This window comes from Pseudopipra pipra, chromosome 2 (genome assembly GCF_036250125.1).
Source record: "Pseudopipra pipra isolate bDixPip1 chromosome 2, bDixPip1.hap1, whole genome shotgun sequence".
Taxonomy (NCBI): Eukaryota; Metazoa; Chordata; class Aves; order Passeriformes; family Pipridae; genus Pseudopipra; species Pseudopipra pipra.
This window is the reverse complement of record NC_087550.1, coordinates 47441581-47454092: the sequence shown is the minus strand read 5'-3', so window position 1 is coordinate 47454092 and position 12512 is coordinate 47441581. Positions and strand designations below refer to the sequence as shown.

Sequence of the window (12512 nt, the reverse complement as noted above, 5' to 3'; positions counted from 1 at the left end):
TAGAGATGACCTACGGGGTTCAATTAAGGACACTAGCAGATAAAGAAATAAGGAGGATAAGAAGGGAGGGAGAGAAATTACAGCATTTTAACAGGTGAAACTTATGTATTTAATTATTCCATTTTACAACCCAGTTAGAAAGCTGCTCTTGAAAGAGACTGGCATACTTTAGTATTAACTACATGGTTAAGTTTATCCCACTTTCTCAAGGTTATTTTTTTCTCCCTCTCCTCCTATTTTTAAAAGGCCAGATGAGACAGGCAGTTTTGTTTGTTTCTTCTGGGTCTTTTTTGTTATTAACATTTTTACTTATAAGCCAGTTAAACCAAAGCAGTTTTGTATGGATCTGTGACCTCAAATCTCGCTCAATGCAGAGGAGCTTAGCAGTTTAGGAACATCAAACAAATCACAGAAATCCAAAAGTATGTGAAATAAAGTCCACTCCTTCTTTTGAAAAGAGGTTGAAATGGCTTAAAATCATCATCAGTCTGCTGTTACCATTAGATTTTTATGGTTTTAATGAAGACTTGTTTTCATAAAAGGGAATTTTAAAACACTATTTAATATGGGTAATGAAAAGTATCAACATCATTATCCTAATCATGTAACCCGTCCAGGTTATCTACTTCTTTACCATCAGATTCAACACCAAGCAGTTGATATTAACTGAAGAGAATTGATTTGCCTATTCCCACTAAATATTCTCAAATTCAACAAATCCTATTTTTCATATTATTTCACTATGACTTTCACAGCCATGTTCAGTACTTTCTACTGGGGGAAGGGAGAAGAGGCAGTCAGCTGCCACAAGTGTAGCATCTTACAAAGTAATTTCCATTAAGAGATTTTGAAACAATAACAAAGATCATGATCTGACCACAAAGTCTAAGAAAACCTAAATTACTTAATACATACACACTATATATCTCAGATCTCTCCTAACTGTCCATAATAATGTGATTGCAGGTATATGGTCCAACTCTGTACTGCTTTCTTGCCTGCATCCCTCCTTCAGTCTTCTGACAACCAGAAAATACCCATTTCAACTACATTGTCAAGTCCTGCTCCCTTTGCCTTCCTCTACATTTCAAAAACTACAAATAATTTAGATTTCCAATAATTAAAGATTTACATCACGTAAGATGCAAAGTAACTTGACTTTGGGGGGAAAAAAAAATAAATGTTTTGAAATAGTGGCATTTGATTGCTGAAAGGCAAGGGCTGCCAAAAAATTGCAGGGTTTTTTTCATCTGAAGAGCAACAGCTCTTCTCTTTAACCCTGTGTAGGCAGGAGTGGAGGCACAGAATGCACCACAGGAAAGGAGGTGTGCCATGTCCAAGGCACCACGCCTGCTCAGGTAGCAGCTGACAGCTCCAAAGCAATGTGCAGCTTACACCTGGAAATGGAAGCAACCAGGTATTTTGGCTATTACTGACCACTTTGCTCCAGGATGGGAAGAAAGAGAAGGGACAGCAGGGAATCTGGGACAGCTTCAAATCCACCTCTTCCCACCTCCATATTAAAAAAGCAGAAGCCAGACAATGCTTTGGGGCTCCAGCTCCACCTCCCAGAGGGCAGGGCTGCACAGCTGTGACACATGGCTTCCTCTTTCCCTCTTTGCTTAACAGCTGCTTGGGGATGGCAAAAGAGCAGTAGGGGAATAAAATAAAACCAAAATGAGAGGTTCAGTTAAAAGTTTGAGAACTTCTCATATTCAGTGCCTTCAGCTTTTGCTCACAGTACACCAGCACGTGCACTGCAGATGTGTGGAGGCTTACAAGCAAAGCCACACCAGATCAAGAACTTGATGCCTTTACTCTTCTACCACGTGACCTTGTTTGAAATCCTCCTGTAACTCTTCAGACATGACCTCTAAGACCAACAAGTGGTGAGGTGGTAGAAGCACCACAATAATCTGAGCTGACCATTCAGGTTGTTACAGGTTATGAAATCCCTGGCAAATTCTGCATCAAGTACAATGAACTAAAACAGATCATCCAAAATGGCATGGAACCATGTTTGTTTTGGGGATTGTTTTTGTTGGTGTTTGGGGTTTTCTTTTCAAAGTCTACTTTATGAGGTAGCACTTAAAACTATTGCCTGATCCCAAATAAATAATTTTTCTTTCAGCGCAGCATAGACGCATACTGGCTTTCTTATTTTAGAAACTCTTGCTGCAGATTACCATGGGAATCACCTTTTTTTTTAGAGGTTATTGCCCCAACCCTTTTAAGATCCTATATTTTCACAACTACCTCATTTTCAAGTATAACAATAGTACAGAGATGCTTTGCCCTTGAGAGAGGCTTTTCTTTAGGAGTGGCCTGTTACCAGGTTAACATGTAAATAACTATGTTCTGCACCAAAACTACTATTTATGGGCAGCTGTTCATAGGTCATGTTCTTTCATACTCAGAATCACCAAAAGCCGTTTCAAGCCTGCAGAAAAACATACTGCTCAAGTATAAACTTTGGCCAAGTTTATACTTCTTTAAATACCCAATAGGAAATCTGATTTAAATCAGCAAGCTCTGTATGCTTTGAAAAAGAAAAGAGGATCAACACTTCATTATACACCTGTAGAAATAAGCAAAAAAAAAAAAAAAAAGGTATGTAAGGCTTATTTTATAGAACACTACTAATATAATGCAAATTAAGTAATCCACAGAGGAATTCAATTATTTCTACAGTCTTATCTTCCTACAGTTACATTTATTTCAGTATTTTGTTCAAAATGGATTTAGAAAGCTCAAAAATCCACTTCTGACAAAAGAACACTTGTCCTTCAAGCTTTGTATTTCAGACAGGCTTTTGTTTGATGGTTTCCTCCATATTGTAGTTCTAAAATATCAGGTTGGACATCTTAAAGAGAATATAACAACTTTCAGTAACTCTTAATTAAATTCACTGTTTATATTCCCCTAGATTCATCACCCATACTTCCTACCCTCGCAGTTAAATCTCCCTAATGTTTCCCACTCAGTGCTAAAGCACATGATTTTTCTCCTTTGTTAGCCTATCCCTGAAGCACGAACCTAGACCAACTTCTTTGAGTAAGTGTGACTGTTCTATGCCATGTTTATTGTTCTGCGACCAGGCAACAAAGAAAGTTATCTTTGACCAACAAATCAAAGCTGTTCACTGTTTAAACTGGCATCCCTTAGGTTAACAAAACATAATTTAATATATTTTCTAATGCTTCATATTCAAAGGCATTAACAGCCATAATTCCACCAAGATGAACAAGAGGCTCAAACTACCAATTTACAGCCACAGATCTTCCGGTGAACATCACCCTTACCATAAGTACAAAAGGAATCCGTATTTTTTATATATCTGAACCTCAACATTTAATTTAGCTTTACAAAACTTAATTATTATAGGCTCCTTATGAGCTTCTCTAACTTCCTCAGCTAACTTGGCTGAGGGAAACTTTTGTCAAGCTTTGATAAGCATTTAGCAGCTTCAGGGCTAACTGTGCTTGTTGTTTCAACCTTGAGAACCAACTGTACAGACACATTACTGTATTTAAGATTCCAGAAGCATTTAACATTTGATTCGGCTGAAAATACAGTTGTACTACAAGTTTTGAAAATAAAACCATTTTTTCCTCTTTTAGAAATCCATGATGATGCCAAACATATGCTTATTTTCCAAACAACAACTGTTTAAAAGAAAGAATACTCTTTCTGATGTTCCTGCCAAAAATAACATTCTGTGGCTTCAAGAAATTTGATAGTAAGCAGTTCACTCAGTTAAGGGAGGAAGGATTTGCATTTGGCAAGGATTTACACTTCATGTGTTGCATCTACTTCCCTCCATTTTAGATTTCTTCAAGGATGGATGTGGCGGTAGGAAGGGTTTTTGTTGTGGTTTGGTTTTTTTACATCTCCAAGTATTTCACTCTCAAAAAAAAAGGCATCTGTGGGTTTTACTAGAAATGACATGAAGCAGAAATTCATGACAATGTTTTTCTTTTTTACAGGGAATACTAGGATATAGAAAACAGTGTCAAAGGGAAGTAAAAGAAGACTTCAGAAGAAATGCACTAGAGAGAGTTTGCAGCAGGAGGAAGTGGAACAGAAAATGCAAATGAGGAAGTAGCACACAAAGAACATTAACAGCTTCATCTCAAAACATGGGACAGAGACAGAAAGCGATGGATTTGGGGTTTCAGCTGCTGTTGTCGCAGGCAGCAATACTACCTGCCCAATAAAGGTAGTTACTTCACTGCTGCCTCAATAGTTTCAGATTAAAAGACAAGACAGTTAACAGAAACATATAAATTGGACTATATCCTTCATAAGACTTATTTCTGTACATTTCAGAAAGCCACAATTTTAAGACAAAGGTCCAATACGCTACAATATTTGACTTTGTCCTTCATTAATAACTCACAGAAATAGTAACTGGACCAATTTACTGAATAATGTAAAATGTTTAGTCCACTTAAAACATCTACAACAACAGAAGTTCTGAAATTTCCCCACTTGTGGAGTTTTACCTGCCATTTCCCAGTTTTTGCATGTAGAGTTATAAATCCCATTGCACAGAATCTTTCCATCACCCTCCAAGATACAGAAATTACTGAAGACTGCTAAACCTGCTCCAGCATCAAGCCAGCTGAGTGACCAAGCATGACCGCAAGCTGCAGATCCATACAAACTTCAAGGGCCTCACATTTGTTAGTATGGCAACCAGAAAAACCTTTCACAAAGCATGTACCTTCTCCAGTAGAATAGCAAAGATTTTAGAAAAGTAGGATCAGAATCCCAATGATGTTACAGTAGTATTTCAGATCCCAAATCTTCATTCGCGAAGCCTAGCCATGATGATGAGTATTTCAGATGCAGATAATTCAGGATAATAAAAGTCCTTAAGGTTAAAAACTCAACAACTTATTAGTCCAGCAACATGGAAGTTTTTCCTGTCATTAGCAGTGCAAATCCAGCACAAAAATTCAGTAGCTAGACATCAAGGCCTGTTTTTACAGCATTATTATCTTGAGCTATAACTAGATGTTGCTCCTCACGTTATCCCTATGATTGTGTACAGTTACTCAACCTGAATCAAAGGATATTTGAAATTTCAAGACAGTCTACAAGAGTATGAGCAGTGTTTGATGACAGAGGCAAATGCTACAATAGCAACATCTCCTTTGAGGGCTGGAAGACTATACTCAGTGCATTCTCAGACACTGCTCTTGAAGGCATTTGTAACTCATCAGTTCAACATTCAGGTATTTCATGCTTACCATGCACAAGCTCTACAACTCTTGACTTGCTATAAATACACAGCAATTGCTACAGTGAAGATGTACAAGACCTGTAGGATTTGAAAAGCAGAAAGCTTCAAGAGAAGCAAGCTGACTGAGCAGGAGGAGACAGGATCTCCTCCATTCAGAAAAAAAAAAAAAAAAAAGGTACTCAAATGCTAGTTTCTGGTTCTTTCTGCCAGAAGAAGGGTGGATAGAAAGCACATGGCTTGCACATCTGCTTGTCTGGCAATGTAAACAGCCTTCTCCTACTATTCAGTTAGATAACCTGAAACTGCAACCAAACTACTTGTATAACTGTAGCAAGACATCCTCTTTAAACACAAGATAAAACTGCAGCCCCACTCCAGCTCCTGAATTGGCATGCAGAGGTTAAAGGAAACTTCAATATTCCAACTGTGTGCAAAAAACATTGATACACATACAAAAGTGTCTTCAAATTCAGCATAAAATCAAAGGCTTCATTTGAAGTGATGTATTCTTGTCCATGTTTGCAGCTGTTTAAGCATTCAAAGCAGCAGCCACGCTTTAAAAAGAAAAACATTACTTTCCCAGGAAATAACTCTACAGTAAACCTGTGCTGATATAAGTTCCAGAGAATTTCAACATTCTATAGAAAATTCATTGGCAAGTTCTAACCACTGCAGAAAAACAAACTAAAAAGCCAAATTTCCACTAAAGCCCCCCTTCTAATTCAGAAGTTCAAACTTATTTCTGCATTCACATTTAATGAGGCAGAAGAACTTCTCAAAGAAGTGTTTCTAAAGGCTGCCTGAAGTTTCAAAATAAAACAAGCTTTGCAGGCCTTGTCTTTTAGCACTTTATCCCCACAGCTGCCTGTTGCTCTGTTAGGACAAAACCAAGTCCACAGCAGATGAATGGTTTTCCTCAGCATCACTGGATACTGACCTTTTCAACTATGAGATTTCAAAACAAACATCAAGGTATCAATTCCAACGTTCACTGGATACTATTAACATGTTTTGGTGTATTATGCCTATCACCAATTACACACACAAGCTCTCCAACTATTACTTATTATAAGCAAAGTGATTGCCACTGTGAAGATGCACAAGAAACCTGGGATCCGTCAGCTGAAGTATTAAGGTCTTTGGCTATGAGGAAAGTCCATGTCCTAATGCCATTTCATCTTTCAAGTCACTGGCGTGCAGAAGAGAATCTGTTTATACCTTTACCAACCTTTTTTTATGAAGTGATACACAGATCCAAGGGTTATATACACTTGCTCTAACCAGCCCCTCCGCTCAGGTACACAACAGTGACCCAAACACCACTGTCCTTACCTTACAGGACATCAGAAGCACAACAGAAAAGACAAAGAGGAAGGCTCTGCAACAAGAACAGCAATGCTAGGTGTAAGAAAAAGCTGCTGGAGAGAGAGGAGTGGGCAACAGCTGCATACATCAGCCATCACTGCATATATTAACTATAAACCCTCAAATAAGAGAATACTCAGACTAAGATGGCCATTACAGTCCCTCAGCACTGAAACAAACTTCACCTCTAGATTTAATTTGAACCCCATATCCTACCAAAAGCTCTGTCAACTGTATCTCACTCCACAGCAAGTGACAAGCAGACAACCAGTTAACCAATCCATGGAAAAAGTCCTGATGGTCACATTTTGTATAATGTTCTCCATTTATAAATAGGGCAGAGTTCCAGTAATTCACAACTTATACTCACTGTCCTTTACACGCAGCTTTAACATTATGTTCTCTTGGCCCTGGCAACCACACTTGAATAAAACACTTTTTATGAGATTATACATGCCTTTCAGTCCTCACCGATGAGGTGTTTTTTCACTTTTAGTTTCTATGAGTGTATCAAGAGCAAAAGGAAATATTTTTTCACACGCTATTTTCTAAACAGTCAGTGAAAACTCAAGCCCTCTAAAATACTATTATATTATACCTTTTATCTATTATAGAATTATAGATTATCCTGAGTTGGAAGAGACCCACGACTATCATCAAGTTCAACTCCCGACTCCACATAAAGCAACCTAAAGGTTAAGCCAGGTACCTAAGAAACTAGTCTGAATGCTTCTCAAACCATGACAGGTTTGGGGTCAGAACCACTTCCCTGTATTTTACCACCACTCTTGGTGAAGAACTTTTTTCCTAACACCCAACCTGAACTTCCTCTGCTTTTATACCAGTGTAAGAGGAAACAAAACCCCTGCATAAGCCTCCAAAAACTCTGCCTCATTTGAACTTCAAGGTAATAAATATTTTTACTTTATGTAAATTTATTTGTGCATGCTGCTGGGTAAATGAATATTGCTTGATAGAGTTTTAGCTCAAGAAATTTTTCTATAGCTTCTGCAACAGGCATATTTCCACAACAGGGATGTAGAATAAAAGGTCATGACAAAGAAACAGTAAAATAGATTTTTGATCTGTGGAACTGGAGAGGAAAAAAAAGCCAGCCTGTAATTCTGTGCACAACATTTTAAAATTTCAGGTGTTTTCTTCTCCTGAAGAAAAATACATTTAAGTCAACCTAAAACTCACTTTTAACAAATTAATGGAAGGTACAACTGCCTTAGAATAGGCTACTTCTATTTATATCAATTATGATGACTGTAAAGCATGAATTCTGAAAGATACTGACACTCCATTAGAATAAAGACATTATATTTGTCACTAACAGGTAGGAAGGAGCTCCAAGAATCTTCAAAAGGAGTAACTAAAATACTGCTAAACAGAGAGGTCCACCAAAAAAAAAAAAAAAAAAACAAACATTCTGGATCAATTCTAAACCCAGAAATTAACATCAGCTTAATGGCAGAATACTTCAGTATGTGAAAGAAAAAACTAATTCACAATGTGTTGAAATTCAAGACACCTATAAATCCTCAACACAAAGTCAGATTTTTTCAAAAAAGAACAACCAAGCAAAGCCAACAAATGCTCACCATACTAACAAGCCTTCAACTATCTCACCTGACAAAAAATAAAGAAATCAAACAAGATGAACTCCAAGTTTACAGCCTAAATCAGAACAAATACTTCCATTTTGAGCTCCAGCTGTTTCTAAAAACAAATTTCTTAATTTCTTCCCCAATATTTTGTGTCCCCTTTTGGCAGACAAAGAAATTACATCTATCAGTAGCTGAAAATATTTCAGTTATTCAAGTTTTCAAAAGAGGGGTGAAAAACAACAGCATTTTTCCAGGTAAAAGAACCCACACCCCAGTGCAACATTTCAACAGCCTTTACCACAAGTTGGCTTCTGAACACTTAGATCTAAATAACAGTTAAATTTGAAGGAAAGCACTTGGTTGAACTTGAACAAATAAACCTGGCATAGCTTCAGGTTATTTTCATTATTACATCTAAAGGCAGACTAAGAAGAGAATGTAAGTACTAAGGCTCAAGATGCCTCAATTTAACTCTTAGTTGAGACACTGATTTTTCTTAGATTACAGGTATTCTGGATGCGAGTACTCCACACGTGGAAGTTATCATTCACCCTGTACCTTTTTATCTTTTCTTTTAAGAGAATAAGCAGTCAGCCTGCGACCCATCATATTCCTTGTACAGGGGAGTTTCTGAAGGCAAAGTACAGTTATATACAACAGTGGAAGACATTTGTAATCTGATCCTATCAATGATCTCCATATACTGAAGGGCATTAATGTTAGAGAACTACAAAATGAGCTTGATAAAACCAATTGCTCCCCATCAGTACTGTATACTACTATCTTTCCATTACGAGGTAATTAACAAACCTTCATATCATAACCCACTGGACACACATAGCCTGTTCAGTAGTGTAATTCACAATACACAGACTCAGTATCGAATGCAAGCAAAAATAAAATAAAAATAAGTCACAGGAATGACTACAATGTCCAAAAATTTTAATTGGAGCCACACGTGAATCAGGAAGATAACACATCACATTTGAATTAAAAAGTCCAAAAAGGTCTGCATAATACAACCTGTATCAGATTCGAGCTCAGTTACAAGAAACATTAAATACACACCAACTAAAGACAGGCCTGCAAGAGCAGACTGCAATTAACCGCAACAATATTTCTTGCTCCTTCCTCAGGAAAAGCAGTCAAGAGAGCTCTAGAAGGCTGCTGAAAAGAACAAAGACTCCACTAAGATGTGACTATCCATGCAGGAAGTTTAATCAAAAAAGGAAGACTTGCAAAGGCATGAAAGCTAATTCACTGTCCAGGTGAGACTGATACAGTGACTGAAACACTCAGCTACCATTAGCTCTTCAAGAATTCTTCACCAAAGTATCTGCTCTAGTTTGGTTAGGTTCTCACAAACCCTGTCCTTCTAATCGCTGTATGAGAAACTCCAAAACAGTATTCCTATCATCTGTCACACTATGGCTTTTCTTCCTCTTTCCTCCATACAGGAATATTGCCCACAGACACTATTATTCTTATTTCAGAAAAATATATGGCATGTACCTTCTCACTGAAGAATAATGTAAATAAACCTAAACTGAAGTAGGGATACCAAAGAGCAGTTGATCCTTAAGAAGTTTATATTGCTACTCCTAAAATCATAATCCTTTGAGGCATGTTGTACAGACAAGGCATACACGGAAAAACAAAGCAGGTTTATGCTGTTATTAACTACCAAATGTCATGTGTTGTACCATCTAAATCAAACAAGAAGCCTCAAAAACTTATTCCTGCTATGAAAATACCTTTTTTAAGCACGACTGATTCTATTTCTGACATGTAAACTCATTTTTTAATACTTGCGCGGACAAATGGGAAGATTAACAAAGACCATTCAATTTCAGTAACTATTGTGTATAATCAAGACTATTGTTTCAGTATCTGATTAAAAAAATGTTTTATATTTTCTCTTTATTTGAAGAAAATAGCCATGGAAAATGAGAAGAGCACTGGCTCAATTATATATTATTTCATGTACAACAAAACCTCTGTGTTCACTGCCTAATAACTCCATTCATACTGCTGCTAGCTATATAAACACAAAAGCAATCTTCCAGCAAGGGGCCAAAAAAGTTTGCTTTGCACAACTCATCCCCAAAATTCAGCTGGAAACAAATCCAGTTCCCACATCATTCAAGGGAACATAGTCTGGTCCTGGTCTCAATTGAAGAGCTGCAGATAAAACATCCTAATTCTTTCTGAAGGACTTAGTGAAAGCCGCATTCTTACTGAGTAAGAATGACTTAGGGCTTGTGAGCAGATAACTGTCCTTCCATCTTAGCATATTTTCTTCTGATGAGAACTTAAAGGCAAAAAGCTGTAACATAACAACAAAGCTCAACTCCATGGCTCAAATACAGGGTTGAATCTTGAATCCTTTAAGTTTCCAAGTACTCTAAACTGTAACTTCAATCTAACATGTTTCCAAATTGAACACTAGTCTAATATAATTATTCCATATCACATCAGCCTCCATATATTGGAGGCCAATAATTTACCACCTGAACTACAGATCACTGTGGTGTGGCACAGCATGCTGGAGGATAAGAACTGCAGTCTTATTCCATTACTTCATTCCTTTCTTCAAGTACACTCATTAGCTTATGGAAAATACTGTATCAGGCAAAGTCAAAACAATAGTCTGTCTGCTATAAATGTAACATTTTTTGATTCTTATGTAAAGTTTTTAAAAGAAGGACCAAAAAAAAAAAATAGGCCAGTCTTGCACAATAGGCAAGACAAAACAAACCTCCTCGTCCCCAGATTTAAAGTCTCTTCAAGTTCCTGGCTGCTTTCACAATCTGCCCCCATCTTTTTCTAATAGGAATATGTTCCCCTTATTCCCTGCAGTTTACAAAAAAGGCAAAAGAACCACAGCTAGACAGCATTTTCCCATTCCTGCACAAGCAGCACACAAACTAAACCATTTGTGCTTTGAAGTGTTTTCTATCAAGGAACCTCACAACTGCATCCAATAACCCATCACTCAACTACTGGCCCCACTTCACAGACTGCTGCTCAACCTAAAACTATCAGCCCTTCTCCTGTTAAGTTATCTGCAGCGATTACTGAACTGAATCAGAAACGAGAAGAAAAAGAATAAATAAAGCATTTCTTAACTGCTTTTAGGTCAGTGTTAGACATTCAGCCGAGATAAATCCCCGTCTTCACACGCCTGCACTCACTCAGACTCCTAGCTTCTTCTCAGCGACACATTTACTTCAGAAGCAAGTCGAAAAAACAATTAACCCACAAAAAACCACCGGGGGTGGGAGGGGAAGGGTTTAAAAGTTCCCGAGCTGTCAAGGACTCCCAGCGCCCTTCAAAGCCAAAGACGATTATTTTTAAGCACTTGAAGACCGCTGGACATCAGAAAGCCCTGCCGATGTCACGGGGTCACTCGCGGGGGGCGAACACGAGCGGGGAATGAGCCCCCGGCTGGCGGCTCCCGGGAATGGGCACCGCGTTCCCGCTCCAGCCCGGCCGGAGCGCCCCGAGGCTGCGGGGCACAGTCCGGGGGCCTGTCCCCGGCCCCACGCACAGGGGCTCCACAGCCTCCACCCCGACCGGCGGGGGAAGAGGGACGTGCCCCGCGGCTCCGGCGAGGGGCCGAGGCCGGCGGGAGGGCTCGAACAAAGCTGAGGCGGGAGGGCCCCAGGACGGGCAGCCCAGCCCGGCCAGCGGAGCACAGCCGGCAGCCCCGGAGCGACCCACCGCCGCCCCCGCCGCGGCCGGCAGGAGAAAGGGGTTTCCCGCAGGGCAGCGTCGGGATTATCCCCGCCGGCGGGAGACCGCTAAAAAGCGGCTGCTCCCCGTCCGCGCCCCTCACGGGCGGGGACAGGACCCTCCGAAAGCCGCCGGCTGCCCTTCCTTCCTCCCTCCCTCCCTCCGCGGCGGCCGCGGGAGGAAAGCCCCGCACCCACCTGGCGCCGCGCTCCGTCCCATCCCGATCCCGCTCCAGCCGCTGCCGTTCCGCCGCTCCGGCCGCCACCGCCTTCGCGGGCTAAGCCGCCGCCGCTCCGCCCCCCCCGGGCCGGGGCCCCGCCCCCTCACAGTCCTTATGGCCCGTGCCGCGAGGGGCGGGGCGAGATGCGCCAATGGGAAGGAGGATTTGGCCGCGCCGCTCGCTGATTGACGTGAAGAGTGTCCAATGGGAACGCCGGGAGGGCGGGGACATCTGTCAATCAGTGACCCCTACCTGGGGCTCGCGAGCGGCCGTGCGCGGGGGAGGCCAGTTCGCTCCTGCCCTCATTCCTCCCTCCCGCTGCCCGGCTCGGCCG

General features: G+C 40.3%; 1 protein-coding gene across 3 annotated transcripts in view; it reads right to left on the bottom strand.

Moving 5' to 3' along the window:
• Nucleotides 1-12266, bottom strand: part of WASF3 (WASP family member 3) — a 70201-nt gene extending 57935 nt beyond the window's left edge. For 2 of the 3 annotated variants that reach the window (XM_064645402.1, XM_064645406.1), the window contains exon 1: nt 12156-12266. The gene's annotated coding sequence lies outside the window, so the exon portion shown is untranslated. Of the gene's footprint in view, nt 1-11352; nt 11372-12155 lie in introns of those variants that run through there. The other variant, XM_064645403.1, reaches the window with a different exon arrangement.
• Nucleotides 12267-12512: the final 246 nt, after the last annotated feature.